Below are 20747 nucleotides of genomic sequence, written 5' to 3' on the forward strand. Positions count from 1 at the left end.
AAGTTTCTTGAACACAACACTAAAAATATCTTCCTCATTTTTCTTTCCAGATATTTTTGTCACATTTATTTCAGTCCATTGGTTAGTTAGATATTTATTGCACAGATGTTTATATCTATAAGCTTATTTCAGTCACTATGAGCCATGGAGTGCATAGAAATGTTCTTTTTGTTTTGTTCTAGTCAGTCTGTTGCCACAGTTCACTCTTGCAAGTGACCTACAGCTCCCAGGTAATGAGCCACAGCTACTGGTTCATCCAATGTCATTTAAGTAAAGAGATTTTGTGTTGTGATCTGGATGGGGTGAGTGTAGGCTAGTGTAACACAAGGTGCTCTTTCTTTTCCGTGTGGTGGTTGCATCTTGAGCAGTTGGTGTCTTTTACCAGACCAGTTCTGTGTTGATCTTATTTTAATGTGTGGTGGTGAATAGACATTTTTTGTATGTGTGTGTATCATAGGAGTGATTTCTGTGCTGGGTTTAATATTGGGGAAGTCTAGTAAGGATTTGGTGGTTTGTTGGGGAGTGATTGTGTGATTTAAGTGTGTATGTGTTTTTGTATGGATGTAGGATAAAAGGGGTAGGTTATTGTAGATGTTTGAATAGAATACTGCTAGGATTTTTACGTTGCTGTTGGTGGGCTATTGTGTGATATAGTATGAGGGGTAGGAGAGTTCAATTTGCCATTCTTATGTATTGCTCACTAAGAAGAATATTGGTTTCTATGTGTAGATTTTCTATTGGTGTTTTAGTGCAGCTGGATATTATTTTTTATGCTTTATTTTATATTGTTTGTAGGATGTCTAATGTCTTAATCATTGGAGACCATGCTGTGGATGCATAGCTGAGTTTAGATCACATGAATCATTTATACAGTGATAAGTAATTGTTTCTGCTGGCCAAATCCTTTGTCTATTAATGATTTAAGTACAGTATGTATCTATATGAAGGGATGTATTTATTTATATGCAGGGATGACCCGTCATCCGGTAGGAGTACGAAAAAAGGGAGGGAGGGGTTGTGAAAGGGAGTAGAGTATGTGGGGATGAAATGGGTGGGAGTGGATTTATGCCTTTGAATTTGGCTACCTCCCATGTAAGTAGGAAAAAGCTGTTGGTATATGTATGTATGTATCTATATCTGGGAAAGGAGATGGCAGATAGGGCCAATGAAAGAGTATTGGGATGGTTTAGACACATGAAAAAATGAGTGAAGAAAGATTAGTAAAAGATATGTGGAAGGCAGAGGTGGATGGAGTGAACTTGATAAGAGGACCAAGGATGAGATGGATGGATGGGGTGAGAGGGGCATTGAGCAAGAGAGGAATGTCTGTTTAGCAAGGAAGAGAGAAGACAGGAGATAGGGATGAGTGGAAAATGGCTGTATATAGGTAATACTATGATGCAAGGGATGGGATGGGAGGGGAGTAGGAAGTGGTTTATGTATGAATTATATTTCGATGCAGCCCAGAGGGATTTTCCCCCATCTTCTCTTTTTCAGCATGAGGGGGATATGTTTTTTTTTTTTTCCGCCAATTAAGTGAAGTGGCCTTACTGTGGATATGCTCTGTCTTACTGCATTGCTTCTGACTCAGGGCATTGAGTAGGATACAGGATGACCCATCATCCATGAGGAGCTAAGATGAGAGGGTGGGAAAGATAGTGGACGGAAGTAGGTACTTTGCTTTTGACTTGGCTACCACCCTAGTAAGGGAAAAAACCCATGGTATACAGATACATAATTAGATATATGTGTATATAAATACACAAGGTATAAGGGGAATGAACAAAAAGAAAATGAAGTGATTGTGCTCATGGTATTGTATTATTGTAATGAGCAGAAACAGAATTTGAAGGAGGCAGAAAGGAAGAGCCTAGACATGCTTAAGATAAAATATTTGAGAAACATTTTGGAAACTATGAGGATGGATAGCGAAAAGTATGGAGATAGGGTGGTTGAAAGGGAGCTGACAGATAGTTGATCAAGGAATGCTGAGACATTTTAGACATAAAGAATTACTGAAGAAAAACTGGCAAAAATAGTGTAGAAAGCAGAGATGAATGAAATGGGCTTGAAAAGAAGACCAAAAATGAAGTGATGGAAAGAAAGAAAAGGTCATTGAATGCAAGATGAATATCTGTCAATCAAGGAAGAAATAGAGCAGGAGATGGTGTGAATGGATGAAGAAATGCAACTGGCTGCTCAATATATTTTTCAAGTGGGTAAGGTGGTAGTCGGGGTGAGGGGTCATGCCTAGCTGTGGAGGTGTTGTGTCTTGCATTGCCTCTGACTCGAGTAGTGTGGAAGGATACAGGGATGACCCTTCATCCACGAGGAGGAGCTAAGATGAAAGGGACAACGAATGGGTTTTTTGGATGGGTGTTGGGTAAATGTATGCTTTGACTCAGCATCTCCTCCAATAAGGAGGAAAAGACTTTATGGTGTACAATTTCTTATTTGCCTTCACTGTAGGGTTTTTAGTGCATGGGACAAAGGTCATGTGTAAATCAGATGTGAGGCCAGGTATTTTAATGTTTTTGTTTTGTGGGAAAGGTTGACCATCCATTGTCCATTGGGGGCTTCTTAAGTTCACAGTAGTCGGAAGTAAACAGCATCTCTAAGACCTTGTGAGGGAATACAGACATTGAATTTTATATCTGCTATAGTTTCTGCTGATTGAGATAAATGTGTGTGTTTTTGGCTGCTATTTTGTAGTTGCTGTGCTGGGCTGTTACTGTTAGGTCATATGCATATGTTAAAGCTTTGGTACTATGCTCTAAAGTAGGGAGGTCATGTGTGAATAGGTTGAATAGATTTGGTGATAGCATTGGTTTTTGTGGGACACTATTGTTTGGTTCCTGATAGTTGGTTGCCCAGGGACACTATTCCCAACCAGTCTTGGGACTGCTTCAAAAGCCTTATTTATACCCCCCCACTTCTTTTTATTTTTCAAGTGGTGCTTTCATATAGAAGCCTTTCAGAACTAGAGTGAGATTTGTGAATAGTGTGTCAGTGTGGTGGCCTTTGAATTCATGAGAAGAGAGAGAGAGATGTCTGTATAATGCTAGGTTCTCTGGAAGTTTCTTTGGTTTCAGGATGGGAATTATGTGTGCTCTTTTCCAGTGTTGGGATACCATTGTGCAACCAGGATGGTTAATTATGTGTCAAAGCTTATATTGCTGCTGGGCCTAGATGTTTCAGGTGGTAGTTTGATACCTTGTCCAGTCCTTCTCAGTACGAGTTTTTCAGTTTCTTGATGGTGCTGAGGACCTGCCCCTTCCTGTGAGAGCACAGGGGCAGTGGAAGGAGGATGAACCTCTAAAGGTATAGTACTTCTAAAGAGGAACCATCTACTGGCCCACTGTCCAAAGCAACTCGGAAACCTTGTACCTCCACACAGAAGTGTAGTCCCAAGGGGCCAATGCTTTCTCTTGGGAACAGGCCATATTATTTTTTTCATATACACCAAGAATTATCCTACTATCCACTGAATTGTTATGGAGACGCACTAGAATTCATATTAGCTTCCCAGAACTTAGATCATGACATGGTTACTAAAACAATACATATGTACATACATTCATACATAATACCAAAAGGCCTTTTTCCCCCTTGTAAGTGGGGTTGTAAAGTCAAAGCATATACCCACCTTACACCCATCCAGAATCCATTTGTTCTCCCTCCCATCCTGATACATCATTGATGAAAACTCATCTTTGTCTCCACACCACCCAGATCAAAAGCATTGAGACACATAATTTCCACAACAAGGCCCAACAGCTGGGACTGGTATACCCCCATTCATTATGTAACCATAAAACAAAATTAGATACAGTATAAAAATTGGCCTGAAAATAGACCCCACTCCAGATGCAGTTGCACTGTACAGACAATACAAAATCTCTTCAAAAAGTATTTGTGGGCCAACTTGGTGGCTGTGGTTACCTCAGGGCTGTGGGTCTCCTGCAAGAGATACATGGGGCTACAGATTGATGGATTGATTATGAGTCGCTGTACCATAGAAATTTTGTTTTCATCCCTCCATTTCCATGCTTGAGTGTCTCCATCTACTCCATTTAACCTCCAGGGTTTATTTTGTTCATTGACTTTATTTGGAATTACCACAGTTACATCATCCTCATACCTGTACATTGTTCATCACCCCATGATGCTGACAAAATTATCCAGCAAAGGTTTCCCCTCACTTTAGCTAAGGATGACTCCAGAGTTGGGCCCCTGTGTTGCTTGCATTCCTGGTCTTTTAGAATGAAAGCCCCATATTTCAATCCCAATGAGACTGGCTTCAGGTAATCAGTCTTCCTCACCTTTGGTTGTTCTCGAGTTTTGCAAAGACCTTTTTAGTTCTCGTTTTGCCATTCATAAGCACAGTAACCTACTTGCTGCATATGAGGTTTCCCTCAGCAGAATAGATATTAAAGTCAAAATGTAATGAAAAGGTTAATGAAGATAGGCTTGAAATATCTTTAATTTTTTTGTTTGCAAGAGGTCTGTCTCAGAAGAATAAATTTGCTTGGCAGTGGCTAAAAGATATGCTAAAGGCATAATAGCAGCAAAAGAGTTATGAAGAGTGCCTTAACATCAAAACTGGCCAGTTTTATAGTGTTGAGAGCCAGGCCCATGAGTCTTTATCGAAAGTGTTTCTTAAGTGTCATGTTTGTCCTTCAAGAGTTTTACAAGAGTCATACAAAATGTTTTGCAGTGATGAACTCTGTCTTCATATGACATAAAAGGTCTCATTTTCTGCATACCTGAGTGTAGATTAACAGGAGGCCTTTTATACTTATCTTGGGAGCTGTATGCCATGATCCTAACTAGTTCTTGTCCTAATGTGTTTATTCTTCCTACCTTTAGTCCTAAACCTCAGCATTGGCAGATTTCTTGGAAAAAAGATCAGTACATGTGTATCAAGCAGGAGAATAAAGGGTATAGGGTAAAAAAGATGTAAGTAAATGTTATAATTGAAAGAAAATTTCCCTGTGGGATAGACTAGAGGATTTACAAGCACCAGAATGACAGACACAAACAGAACATGTTCAGTACTTTCATGCTTGTAGCATAACCGGAAGCGTGCTGGTTTCGCATTCACTTAGTTATGGGTTTGAATCCCACACTCCTCACCAATTCCCAGCAGTGACTTATCTGCCCTAACAGTCCTAGTGTAAAGATCAGAATTAACAGCTTCAGCCGCAGCTATGTGCATCCTGGGGTCAGCTCACTGTCACCACCACCTAGGTTACAGGTGTGAACATTTTCCATAATTTTCCATAATTGGTCATGAAACAAAAACTAGATAGAGGAACAAGGCATACAGTTTAGGTTACATGTGAAGTGATTTTGTGAACCACTGTAGAACTACTGCATGATTAGCTTTGGAAATAGTGAGAGTCACAGGTCTTCTGCAAGAGAAACCAGGGGCAACAGATTGATTGATTGGAAAATGGTTGAGTTATGCTGATAGTTGAAGTGATTTTGCCATAAGGTGAGAGGTCATTGTAAGGAAATGGCCATAGGGACATCTAATGTCATGGATGGTTCATGATGGTCAGATTCTTAGACAGAGCAGTAGTTAGGTATTGACAGAATAATAAATTGTGTATATTTCACTGAAGAAGACTTCTGGCCAAAACATAAGAATATAGAGCACTCCTTTATACCATAATTTTCTGCTATTGAACACATTAGATGGGGTCAATAACTATTTTGATTGATGTGTCCCTCAGTTTCTCTGAGCAAAATGAAGGAGATGGATCCATATCTCTCACCTTTTCAAAGGAAGACGTGTATATGTGTATATGTATATATTATATATATATATATATATATACATCCATATAGATATACACACACACACTTGGTGGTGTGGTGGTAAAGTTCCCAGCTGCCACTATGGCAGTCCAGGTTCAAATCCCACCCAGGGCTGAAATCATTTCAGTATCATTGCACTGCGAGTTGTTACTCTAACTCTCGTGGGCAGGGAGTTGGGAGGGGAGGGGTGCATGTAAGGTCACACAGCATTACCCATAGATCGGTCATATATGAGCTATGAGCTCTCGTCCGGGAGGTAAATAGGTGTCATAAGTCCAACACATGATCCAAGACCATGGTGAATCACACACACACACACACACCTAGACCTACACCTTTTTAAAAGATGTTAAAAAGTATAATTTTCCACCTTGAGGTATAGACTTGTGAAATAAGTTTCATGAAAATATAGCCCAAGCAAACCCTACAAAAGAATTCAAGGCAAGATTTGACAAATGAAGGAAAATAAATGCCCCATGAGCATTGCTAACCCTGTATACTACAACTAAATATAAACAATCAGGTAAATATATACACACACACATAAATGGATCAGAGCAGAAATGATTAACACAGAATAGGAAGACTAATGTACAACAAAACAAATTTTGAGAAACTCAATAAATTCTTTTGCAATGCAAACTGGGAAAAATTCTTAAATGAAGAAACAGGGATGGAAGAGAAATGGAATGTACTAAAAGAAGTTTATAATGAGGGAGTGAACAAATATGTACCACAACAAAAGCAAGAAAGAGTATACATAAAGAACTGGTACAAAAAAAAAATTAGTGAAGCTAAGGATTAAAGAGGAAGCCTGGAAAAAATTGAATAAAAGACAAAAAAACGAGCAAATGGCAAACATACATCAAACTAAGAAACTATTATGTAAAAATATACAGAGATGAAAAGAGAAATTATGAAAAGGAAATATAGAAAAATGCAAGGAACAACCTAAACTATTTTACAGATATGTGAATGGTAAACTAAAAAACAAACTAGAAATAGAAAAGCTGCGCCAGAGAAATTATGAATATACAGAAGAACAAAAAATGACAAATTATGAACAATCATTTCAAATTGGTATTCACAATTGAGAACTCACCTAACTGTGAGCGAATAGAGACAGAAATCCCCCCCCCAAAAAGGAAATAATTGTAACACAGAAGGAAATCGGCAACCAGATAAAAAACCTTGATATCAGAAAATCGCATGGTCCGGATGAAATTGCAAATTGGATACTGAAAGAATACGTAAAGGAGTTAATGGTTAAAATATACAATGTACAATATAATCAAATGCTCATTAAAAGAAGGAAAGGTACCACAAGACTGGAAAAATGCAAATATTGTACCAATATATAAAGGAGAAAACAAAAAAAATCCAACTAACTACAGACTGGTCTCCCTAACAAGCACAGTAGCAAAAATATGTGAAAAAGTGATCAAAAGTAGATGGGTTAAACATTTGGAAGAAAAAACTATACTGAATCCAAATGGATTTAGACAAGGAAAATCATGTACAACAAACCTTATCTGCTTCTATTCGAGACTAATAGAAATAATACAAGAGAGGGGTGGATGGGCAGACTGTGCCTATCCAGACCTACAAAAAGCATTTGATAAGGTACCACACAAGAAATTAATAAGAAAAATAGAATTAATAGGTGGCATTGGAGGTAAATTATTGGAATGGACACTAAGAATAATATTTGAGTAATATGAAATTACTTGAAGTTGATTGTCTGAGGAGCACAGGTATAAAGATAACAGGTAAAATGCCAAATAGTAGAAACATACAAAAAAGAAAAAAGCCAAGTCTTCAGAAGATAACAAATCAAAATTATTTTAATATTAAGAGAAGTAAAGTGGCAGATTGGTGAAAAAAGAATTTGAATCAAAAGTGGATGAGAGAAAATGATAACCTGAAAAAAGAACTATAGAATAACATAAGAGAAGATATAAAAGGAATTAACATGGAAGTTACTGTATTGTATTTTGTCAGTAGTCAGTGCTTCTATCATGAGGGACATTATCATGCCAAAGATGTGGAGTCAGAGGTGGTCAAGGAAAAATATAATGAAGTTAGCAGAAAGGAAGGATAGTTGACAATTAAGTGATCTGCATTCTTTTTTTAATATAGCTTAGTCTTCTGTCATCAAAAAATGTTGCATGATGGGCCCATAGGGTTACGGGTGTTCCTAAAGCTCCCCAAATATGTACTGCATAAAACTGCTCTCATTACTCCATACAGAGATGGAGAAGACTGACATTGGTGCAGACTAAAGGGAAATAGTGGAGAAAATGTGAAGGAAAGGAACAGACAGAGGAGTAATTAGAATAGTATATTGAGTTGTGTCCTGTAGGGAGGATCCTACCCTTAACTTTCTACATCATTTACTTCGAGAAGCTAGGACTGGTGGAGTTCATTTGGCAGTCCTATATGTGGTGGAGATCCAGGGTATATTGATATACTCAAAAGTTTCAGTAATTTGAATAGTGGAAGTAAAACAAATGATGGCTCATGACTTTCTGCCGCCAGGTGATATGAACTATACCCTTTGTCAGTTGGTGTGCATGTAGTCATAAGTGTGAGTGGACTTAAGTTCTATTCAGTTTCGTAGTATCTTGAAGAGGTTGGTTTGGCAATTTTATAATAGCACATCTCATGGACCAAAGAACCTTCAGTAGGTCTTGCTTCAGGGTCAACAAGACAGCTGTATAAACCCACTTATTGCTTCTGGAAGCCTTTGGTGATATTGTCATGTCCTGAAGTAGAACATTTGTGCAACACAAATATTTTGAGGAAGGGCAAGCATTCATCTAAGATGATGAGTGTTTCTGAACAGTCATTGACAAGCATATATACCAAGGCTTTTTCCCCATATAAGGGAGGTAGCAAAAACAAAAGGCATAAAAACCACTCCCACCCATTCCATCCCTTTCACAATCCACTCCCCTCCACCCTCTTCCCTCCCTCTTATCTTGACCTGAAATTGACAATCACAACACAAAAAAAATGTAAATGGTACAAGATTATGTTGCCAGCTTGAAGAGAGCAGTCAACATTTCTCAGCTTTCTTCATCTGAAAAGGTGGAAGAAATACAGATGAAGTTGAGAGTTCTTGGTCATGGTCTGTAGAGAGTATCAACCCTCCAGGGCTGTATCTCTTAACAGAGGTGAGGTGTTGACAGATTCTGAAGATGGCTAGTAGGGAGATGATGCTGTCAACCATTTTGCATCTATCCCTTATTTTTTCCCCATTGAAAGCAAAGTGTTTGATGTCGAAGGAATACCATACAGGAATGATTAGTTAATTTTGTCTGGCTCTTTGAACATGATGCATTGCTGCAAAATAACACTGAGATTGCTAAGTGATGATCAGAAGACATATTGCATTATAACTTGCAGGGATCTTTAGGGTAACAAAGATGGCTCCCAACTTTATCTCCAAGGTCATAACTGGTGATGACCTTGAGCCAAAACAGCAGTGGAGTGTAAATCTTTCATTTCACCATTCCCAAAGTAAATGTGCCAAGTTTGCAGTGGTCTCAAGTCCATGTTGATAATTTCTTTTGATGTCCAAGGTATTGTCCATGTGGAATCCTTTCCTCCCAGCCAAGCTGTCATGAGTTTTGTTCTCCAGGTTGGAAGTGGTTGGAAGAGAACATGCCACAAATGCCCAGAAAGTGGGAGAACAACAACAATGTCACATCACTTCTTGTTCAACAGATCTTGGTTTCCAAAGAAAGTGTAAACATTTCCTACCCACCCAATTTGTCCAACTTTGTCTCTTGTGAATTTTTCCTGTTCTCAGAGCCGAAATTCTATCAGAGAGAGATACAGACAGACTTGCTGAAGATGTCAAGACTTCCATGATTTATGGAGTATTGAGAAAATATGTTGGAACTGCACCATCTATATTTAGGGGACTGCTTTGAAGGCAGCAGTCAAAATTAGGAGGTAGGGTAAATTATTATCTTGCATTGGGCAAATTACTGGAACTTTTGGGTAGCACCTCTCACTCTCTTCCTTTGTCTCTTTGGTTAGATTTTGCTCATGCACTATGAATCCCATTTCAAGGTTTTCCAGCCCTCTTTATTTTCTGCAAGATCTCGTAACAGGATTCAAAAGCCGTCTGAAGAAAAACCAGCACCTTGTGGGATTACTTCCATCTGGGAGTTGATGCTGAAAGTGAGGAAGTGACTGAAACTAACAGTATATTTAGTCACTCTCAGTCTTCTTTCCCAAGAAATAAACATTTTATTTTTCCAACTAAACCAAAAGTCCTCTGGTAATGTATGATGATGGAGGCAGGAAAAGGTGATCTCTTACTCACAACCTATATGTCAGGTGGCCCATTGATCACTCTGTGGAGGTACTAGAGGGCAACACATCTTGACAACAGCCCTATTTAGTATCAGCTGTGTTCACCCTACATTGCAATGGGGCTAGAAAAGGTGCCCTAGACAGAGCCTCTCTAAACCTAATCTGGCTGAGGAGCCACCCACCTTCACCTCAACAAGATCACCCCAGTATGACCTAAATAATGATAATAACTAAAAACAGCAACAACAAGAAGGCAATAGCCCTCCCAGAACTAAGATTTCTCTGTTGCACTTCCACTCTATTCTATAATGCTTCCCTGAACAGAACAAAGAGGTTCCTTCACCCAAACTAAGAACCATCTACATTAGTAACACCAGCAATTGCCCACACTCCTCACAGAGGGTAACAATTGCCACTGTCAGTATTATCAGCAAACCAAAGTACCACAGTCAATAACTACAAACCTCATCCCAAGCCTACCAAACCCTATCAACCAATAACTAGAGCCATACAGAGACAAAATATGGACACTGACTTTGACTTTCCAGATTATTGGTCCTGAAATCTACTGATAGCAAGTCAGTAACAAAAAATCTCCATAAGAGTATATGATGAATTGGAAGAGGAATGTAACACACCCTGTGAAATGTTTGAGGAAGAAAATCTAACCTTAGAACTACCATCAAGAACTCAGTATGACAAATTTCAAAGCTTAATCCTGGCAGACCTCCCAGTTGAAACAACATAGAACATTTAACACCAGTGTGGGAGAAGTCCCTGTTCCACCTTTACAGTACCACACAGAAGGAAAAATAATGAAAGAATTGTAAGACAATCTAAACTAATAAAAGTAAATACTATTGAAAAAAAAACAACATAAATGGTACAAAGGTCAACACCCCTAATACTAACTGACATTCAATCAACCACAACTTCCAGCCTACATAAATGAAGGTTGCCCATGGTAAAGTACTAACCATGCCCATGCTGTTTCTTCAACTGCCAATGCTTTGGACACGATAATGATGTTACTGCCTAGATGGTATACATGTACATTGCTCAATCCATGCACATGGTACCCCATGATCAATGACAGTCAAATGTATAAATTACAACTAAGATAACCCTGAATCATCCTCAAATCGTACAGTATACCAGTTTGGAAAAAAATCGTGTTGGCTTTAGAGAAGCCTAAAGATAAGTACAATCCATTTCACAGAAATTTAATGCCACACCTCCCTTTCCACATATAAAACAACTGCTCCAAGCCCAGGTGGTGGCTCATGATATGACACTTACACCCAACTGCAACACTACATTAATACTCTTAAACTGACAATGGATTGAAGGCATCCTCGTAACTGCATGGAGAGTTGTCATCATCTTCTTTCCCGTTCTTTTATATCACCCCTTTAAACTGGCTTCAGCATTATGTACATTCTTTTGAAAAAAAATGAAAATTGCTCTGCATTTGTCATCAAACAAAATACCCTTTTTTTCCCATTATAGTAATGATATAACAAAACAAATCCCCTTAGAATAACTACCAGTCTGTTCTAATGATCTAGCCCTGTCCTGCTTCAGAACCCTCCTTGCTCATGCCAACTGCCTTCAAAAAAGTAGTAACCTAAGTACTTGAACAGAAGACAATTTCTCCACCATAAAATCAATCACCATGTACATTTGTAGACGATAGCACTGCAAAAGTATTCCAGTGCAACTAGGAAACAACACTATAATAATAGACTTGCCACTGTAAATAATTAGAAACATCCTGCCTCTTGAGTATGATCTAAAACCATTATCCCACATATGTTGGTGAGCAGGCAGATGATTAATATAAAACCTATAAGCACTCGTAGAGAGCAAACTCGATTACAAATGTCAGACCTATTGCTCCACTACACCCATAGCCCTTCAAATACTAGAACCTATATGATCCTTTGGCCTATGTCTCAGCCCAGGTGCCTTTCACAGCACTACTAATAATATAATGCACAGAAAGCAGACCCCCCCACCCCCAAGATATTCGCTGTACCCTGACCTTGTTCAAATATCTCTACTGCATCAGGAGCACCCAGAACCAACCCAGGGTCCCACACCACAGAATCTCCGACAACCCATCAAGAATATGACATCCCCACATGATGCCTATTGATATGGCACAAGAATGACTACTATCCACCCTGGAATTTAGTGACAAAACCTTTTCCATCATAATCCCAATTGAACCCCCTGTCTACTTCCTCCAGTGACATGCCTCACCTTAGCCACCTCAGTAAAAAAACCAAGTCCCAACTGAAGTCCTTTGACAAAAATCCCTTTCCCACCTATCTGCTTGTTCAACAGATGTCAATATATACATACACCAATGGCTTCCACTCTAACCATGCTGTAGGTTATACAGTAGTGCCCCCAACTGAAACCAGATGTAGGTCCCTCTCTCCCCCCCCCCATATTTCCTTATTCATTACCATCTTTGTCATCTGCACCATACATTTACTGCCCTCCCCTTGCACACTATACAATTTATGCAGTGTGCAATCAACTTCCATCCGCAAGTCTACAAAATCTATTCATAGACCATTCAAATCTGTATCCATCTGATAAGTGCCATCTCATGTTGGCATCCCTGGCAACAAACGGGCTGATAAGGCAACTCAAAAAGTGGCATCCACTCTTTTCATTGCCTTCCTTTCACAGCTAGTAACAAATTATTACCCAGATCTCCAATCAGTAATGGTAAATATATGACAAACATTGGGAACAACACCCAACAAACTATCTTAACACAATCAAGCCTCACATACATCCATGGCTGCCCTCACATCAACATAATCAATGTTTTGATCTAACACTAGTTTGCCAAGAACCATCAGTAAATAACAGTCCACAACATTCATCTAACTTGCATCCACTTTCTCTTCCTCTTTTCCTGTCTCCCTGATGCTCTCCCTCTTTCTAACTCTCCATCTCCCCAATTTCTATCTCTCTCCCTTTCTCTCTCTTCTTTCCCTCCCATCTCTCTTCCACTTTCTCCCTCTCTCCCTCCCCTCCTTCCATCTTCCTCTCCCTCTTTCCCTCCCACTTTTCCTTCCTCTTTTTCTCCCTCTTTCCCTCTCTCTTCCTCCTCCCTATCTCTCCAGCTCCCTCTCACTCCTTCTCGCCCTTTTTCACCCTTTCTCTCACACATGTGCACACACATGCACATGTTATCAGCCACCACAAGCAAACCTGGAAAAATACAGTTGAAGTTGATAGAGATCATTGGGCTAATCCAGAGTCTGACTCTTCCATATTAAGGTGAGGGAGTTGACAAGTTTTGGAAATGGACCATCTAGCAGGACCACCACAATCAAGTACCCATCGTTCCAACATACAGATGTAACATACACACAAACACATTATGTATGCATATGTTTACATGGAAGCATATATATATAGTATATACATATATATTTATGTATGTACATGTAGAATTTTTATGTATATGTACATACAGGGTGCATGAATATTTGCACAATTGTGAAAGTATATATAAACCTTTGCATGTTTGGAAGAGGAAAAATGTGTGTCTGTATGTGTAAATATATGGTTGCCTTTTATATGTATGTGTGATATATATTTGATATATTGCTCATCACTTAATTCTCTATGTATATTTTTTGTTTTCTTTCTATTTTTCATTCTTTCTCTCTATATTTTTAATGATGAGAATATTAAATGAATCACCAAGTGTAAAAGTTTAAATAATTGCTTGTGTACAACGACTATATGTGTGATTGCTTAGGCAACTACAGGGTCCAGGCAGATGAGAAGCTTAATTGAATCCTAGATAGGTGCACAGCATAGTGTAGAGTTCACCAGACATATGTTCATTTTCTTCATTAGTTCTATTGATTATAATTAAACCATTCAGGCCGCACCTGTACTTGTGTGAGCAATGACAATTTTTTGGCTAATTGGAACAAGGAGTATAAGAGAAGTAGAAGAAGGTGCTAAAGTGCACTGCGGCAGGTGGGTGAGTGGCGGCGGCCAAGTATTCATAAGTTCTTACTGTGGGATTACTGCCACTTCTCACCACAACTAGTCTCCTAAGACACAAAGGCAGCACCAAAGGTCCAGTAACAGTGGATTTTGTAACTCAACTGCAAGGATCATCTGTTGTGCTTGTTATTCAATACTAGGTGGTTATACCATGTTCTCTGAGGGTTGTTAATTGTTGTGAGTTTTTGAGACATGTATGTTTGAATGCTATTAATATGTAGTTTTCATCTGGAATTTGTTAATGAGGGTGTCTGTATGGTAAGGTAAAAGGTTACTACTTCTCATCTCCCAGGGAATATTTGACTGATGTTGGGAATGGGAAATGGGCTATTTTGTTTCTACCAGAATTTTTGAAGAAGTTGGTTATATTATTCTGGCCTGTAACCTCCATTACTTTCTTTTATTTGTTATACTCTGTTCATATAGGTGCAGTTTGCAAGTTAATAAGCTTTTGGTTTATACACAAAATATATACTTCAACACACACTATCAGGGCTAGGGTTGCATACTATAGATACTTTAGCCACAAAGTACTAGGTGAAAATAAAATAAATGATTATCAAGTTTATTTGTGTGTGTGTGTGTATATGTGTGTGTATGCATACACATGCTATATATATATATTATATGTATATGTATGTATGTATATGTACACATATATATGTATGTGTGTATTTTTCTCTCTTTTTCATACCTATCTCTTTCTCCCCCTCTCCTCTCACTCTCCTCCTTCTCCTCTCCTCTCACCTATCCCTCCCATCTCCCATTCCCTCTCCCTCACCTCTCTCTCTCCTATCTTTTTATCTCTCTCTTTCTGTCTCAGTGCAGCCATGATAAGAAATAATGTGATTACACTTAATGCAAACCCATGACGTGATTTCATTCATTGTTTCACCATCAAGGAAACTACTTTTTTCAGCTGACTTGTAGAGAGTTAGCAAACAAGGGTTTAAGTTGGTCACATGTGGGTTATATAAAGTGGCTCATAATTGAAAGCTTAAGAGATGATGTGGATCTGCATATAACTCTGGAAAAAAAAAATTTTTGCATCATAGATGGGGATTTGTATGTCGCATTTTAAAGCTATAGTTTGTATGAATTTTATGATAACAAATAGTTTAACAAATAAAGCTGTAGTTATTATTTTAACTAGATTTGAAGTGGAATAGTAATCCTGAAGGTGGCTCCCCATGCATCATAGTGTATCTTTTCTGAGAGGAATATAGAACAAATGATTTAAAACTGAAAAGAAATTTTTACAAATGGGGAGGCTCTAAGAACAGCTATTTATTTATTTATTTTTCCTCTGAATTGTGAAAATTTATCTAAAGTTTACAAATTATCAGAAAAAAGTATAGATTGTGTGCATTTAGACTGGAATATCCAGCTACCTGGTAAGTATAGTGTATCTATATTTGTATAAGGAGGGTTTTATAGATATCTGTAGTGATATTTTTGTGTTTATGGGATGTGGGTATATACGCACAAATTGATACTCATCCAAGTATACTGTTAATATATGTGTGTGTGTATGTGTTTATGCACACACAGGTTTTTTAACTTATTTCTTCTGATTTCTTCTAATTCTTTTGGCACAATTTGTACTTCTTTTCATCAAAGACAAATGAAAGGGTTCATGGAAGAAAATTGTTGTCTTGGATTTCCAGTATTCACATCCTTTTCTGTTAGCCTGCCTTACAATTCACTATTTTTTACTCGTTTACTTCTCTGGAGATTATTATTGCTTGATGGAAGAGTCAGGTCTTAGGCCTTTTGTAATGGCTCCTTGCATAACTCTTTTTATCTGTTGAGGTCAAAAAGATTTTATATGATTAGTAAAGCATGTGTGTAAGTCAGGAAGGGAAAGATTGAATGGATTGAAATGAGAATGATGTGTGATGTTGCAATAGTTGTTCATTTTGTATATTGATGAAGTGGTCAAAATCATAGTTTGTCCCATGTAAGATAAAGTAGTGTTGTCTTGTAGAGAGATACTAGTGTTCAGCTTTTGAAACCACTGCAGGGCTATTGGGCAATCCCCAGAGGGACAACACAGTCTCTTCACTTGACTATGGTGGCTTAATCCAGCTTGGTAAGGTTGTGTGGGTGGTATGAAGTACAAGTGAAGTGTTGAGCATGAGGAAATGGCTCTGGTTGTGCATAGAGTCTGAAACCAGTGTAATACTGGTATTCTGCATCATTGATGTCTGCTGTTGCAGGGTAATGTGGTAGAGTTCCCAATGCCCTTCTGCCCTATCTTGACTCCCTAGCAAATGCTGGTACTCGTTCATGTCTTAGTTGACTAATGTGGTTGACCAGGTATGAAGCTGGGAGTTTGCAGTGCAAAATACTAGCATTGCACCACTGAGACACACTACCTGAATTGGGTAGTAAAGGAAGTAATGCAGTCATTCTAAGTAAAGGTTTGGAATGAATAGGTGAGAATGGAAGGACATGGGAAGTGAATTGGCTGTTATTTGTGGATAATACAACTTGTGGTGTACTCTAAAGAGACTAAAGCAAATTTGGTAGGATGTGTAAGAGGAGGATACAAGTGAATGTGGGGAATAAGTTATATACAAGGAATGTTGGTGGCCAATTGAATGTGGGTGTGAAGGGTGAAGTGATTCAGGAATAGAAAAATAATTCCATCTACCTTATACTTTTTCTCGAGATCTGTGAATGTTATGTGCACCCTGTTCCCTCTCTCCTTGATTTTTCACATGTTAAGTTTAATGTGAGCACCCATTTTCCACATCCCCTACTATGTCTTCACCATCTGTGATTATCTTTTGTTTGTTAATGATAATAATAATTGTGGCCACAAACATTTTACTAACTGGAAACTTGTTGCCCCACAATGTTTTCATGTCATCTGGGAAGACAACTTGGTCTGTTTTCAATATTGTATTAATATAGTGCATTCTCTGTCTCACTGGCTGATAGAAATAGGAGGAGGTAAACTATAGCCAGTTGTCAGCTCACGTTAACTGAAAAGGTAGATGAAATACAATGGAAGTTGATAGTGATCTTAGGCCAGAGTCTGAAGACTGATTTGTACCCTAAGACAGAGTTTAGGATGTTATTGAATTTTGAAGATGGGTGGCAAGGTGGTAATTCTCTGTGCCCATCTTGCAAGACCACCACTTGCAGGTATAGGAAAGACCACCACTTGCAAGCATTTATTGTTGGTTACCCCCATGTTTGCTCTCCCATCAGTGTTCCTCTTCTTCACTTCGCCCAGAATGTTTGATAGTATTCTAGAAGTCTTGCAATCTTTCCTTTTTTTTTTCTTTCTATTTGCAAGTAGGCGTCACAAGTGCTTTCTTCAAATCATTCATGTGTGCTTGTCAAGTTTGGTAGAACATACAAAACACTAACAAGCCTCACCCTCTTTTTCTTCTTCTTCTTTTTTTTTTTTTTTTTTTCAGGTGGGAAATTCAGATAAGAGGAATGAAAATCAACAGTTCTGCTTTTCAGTTGAGGCACTGCCCATTTCTCTAGCATATACAGGAATTTAAGAGGCCTGTCCTCACAGGTACAGGTTGGCCACCTTGAGGTAAAATCTACTTGTTAGATGTGTATGTATGCTCAGTTTGTATTTATATATATATATATTTGCTTATTTTTCAGTGCTTGCTCTTTTCTTCCTTGTTAGGGGTTTAGCCTCCTTTATTTCTACATCTTGTGGAACCAGTACTCTCAGCTCATACAGTTAAAAGAAGCTAGAACTTATCTCCTCTATACATCAGTAGATGAATCAGGCAATAGATATGTTTTGATGTTAATATGAACCAGCTAAAACCTCACCCAATTGTAATTTCCAATTAACTGCATCACCATTGCCACTATTGCCACCATTGCCCACTAATTAGGCAAAATTTGATCAATGCAGATGTAAAGATAGGATCCCATGAGTATCCAACCCTGTATACTATAATTAGGGAAGTGCTTACATATATATATTTACATATACACATAAATATTTATACTTTATTTCCTCCACCTTTTTACACATTGAGAGCTTACAAGCAGCAACAACTCCCTCTTCCTCTTACAATAAGCCAGTAGTAAATTGGCCCTTATTGATAAACAGTAGTCCAATTTTTCTATTTAGACTGATCTGTGAGTGAGATTCAAAGCAACATTTGTTAAATAAAATTAAAATAAATGGAGAGCATGTGGGAAAGATACAATAGACAAAGTCTGCAAGTATACCAAATATGAAAACTAGGAAAGAATGCATTAAGGGGAACTGGAAGGAAGTAATGACCTATCAGATTAATTATTTGTTGCCTCAAGTTTCAAATGGGAAATCTGGAGCCCCACAGTGACTGCCAATGGCCTTCAGGCCTTCCCGCGGATCTCCATGAAGAAACAATGGGCTGCTGTCTGCATTATATTGATGCGAGACTGTTTTTATGTCACTGGCTGAAAATGGTAGAAGGGGAGCAGTAACTATTTGTCAGCTGTCCATGTGTGAAAAGGTATAAGAAATACAGTTGAAATTGACAGAGATATTGGGACCAGTCTAGGAACAGTGAGTTGGGCACTCTGGGCTGCACCCCCCTGATAGAGATTAGGGTGTTGATGGGTTTTGAAAATGGGCAGCTTCACTATTCATTTTGCAGGACTGCCACAGCCAGGTACCTGTCATTGGCCTACCTTTGAAAGGAGAAAAGCAAAAAAAAGTTAAGAAGAGCCAATCATTGTATGGGTGCATCAGTAATAATGACTGTTGTTTCAAGTTTCTTGACTGGAAATACGCAGCCCCACAGTGGTTTGGTATTTGTGTTATTTTTGGTAGTAGAAGAGCAGTCACCAGTTGTCAACTTTTCTTGCTATACAGTGTTCCCCCCCCATATTCAAATGACCATTATCGAAATCTTTGTTCATCATTACATGATGTGTCTATTTAGTTTACCCCTTTTATTATTGTGGAATTGAAAATTTAACATGAGTGGGGAAGTGGAGACTAAGGTGGGGGTTCAGGGTAATTTTACCTTGTATATCCAGATACTCTGCAAATCCAAACACCCAATAGCTCAATTAGTTTAGATATTGGAGGGATTACTATCCATTTATATATCAAGGGCTTCTTTCCCTTTATAAGGGATGTAGCCAAGTCAAAGGCACACACAGTGCCCATTCCACTCCCATCTTAGCTCCTCGTGGATTAAGGGTTGTCCCTATCTCCTGCCCACTACAGGTTAGAAGCAAGACAGCACATCCACATCAAGGCCATTTCACTTAATCAGTGGCCACCTCTTCTCTTCCTCCTCGTATGGAAAATAGAGAAGATGGATAGAAATACCTTCGGGCTGCATCATAATATCATCCACACACAAATACTCCACACCCCTATCCCCCCACCCCTTCTTCCTTGCTGGACAGATATAGGAAAGAGAAAACAGGGAGGAAATCCCTTTGGTCTACTTCAAAGTATCATCCACACACAGCCACCCATCCTTACTCCTGCAGCCCCTCCATTCCCTGCTCAACAGACATTCCTCTCATGCCCAAAACCCTCTTCATCCCACTCATCTATCTCATCCTTGGTCATCCCCTTATATTCACTCCATCTACCTCTGCCTTTGACACCTCTTATGCTAATCTTTCTTCACTCTTTATATGTGTCCAAACCATTCCAGTACTCTTTCATGAGCCCCATCAGCAGTCTCCCTCTCCACCCCTATTGTCCATACCCTAATGTGTGTGTGTGTGTGTGTGGATGCACACATGCCTTGGTACATGCAGAATTGAAGAAATTATTTAAAGAGGCAGACAGGGAGGAATTCATGAATACCACTGGAACTATAAGGAAATGGGAAATCTTTCTATATATGAGTAATTTGGGAGTGAACAAACTTGTGCTGAAGATTAGTGGAAGAAGGAAACAAGATTGGTTCAGTAAAAGGTGTGAAATGGCTAAAGCATGGAATGTGGCATAAGGAAAGTGGAGAAAGAGAAGAACCAGTAGAACAAAGGAACCTTGCAAATAAGAAAAAAAAAAAAAGGAATTCTTAAAGGGGTGTTGAAGATAAATGTAGTGATGAACCAGAAATGTTTTACAGGTTTATCAGTGTTAAATGGAGACATGGAAAATATCACCAAGCCAATAGAGGGTGATGAGTTTTTAAGGAGGTTTCAGCTCTGGCACAAATAACGAATGAAAATTTCCAATCTCTCTTCACAAAGGAAAATCATTTAGTGGAGGAAGACAAGGTGAGCAATAATTCAAGTTTAGAAAAAGTGAGGGAAGTGCTCGATCTTTTGGATCATTGGATAAGAGAAGAGATTCAGGACCCAATGGAATCTGAAAATGAATACTTAAGGATATAGGAAAGAACTGGCAGACAAGGTTCATAGTCTTTATTTTGTGTCATTAAAGTATATTCCCACAGGAGTGGAAAAGTATTAATGTAGTATCAATTCACAAAAGTGGAAGTAAGGAGATACCAATAAAGTCTGGAATTATTGACCAGCACAATAATGAAATTATATTAAAAGATTGTGAAAGATTAAGGGGTCAGATATCTTGAAGGTCATGT

The sequence above is a fragment of the Oratosquilla oratoria genome, chromosome 19, assembly GCF_046742065.1.
Source record: "Oratosquilla oratoria isolate Oo_2021 chromosome 19, ASM4674206v1, whole genome shotgun sequence".
NCBI lineage: Eukaryota > Metazoa > Arthropoda > Malacostraca > Stomatopoda > Squillidae > Oratosquilla > Oratosquilla oratoria.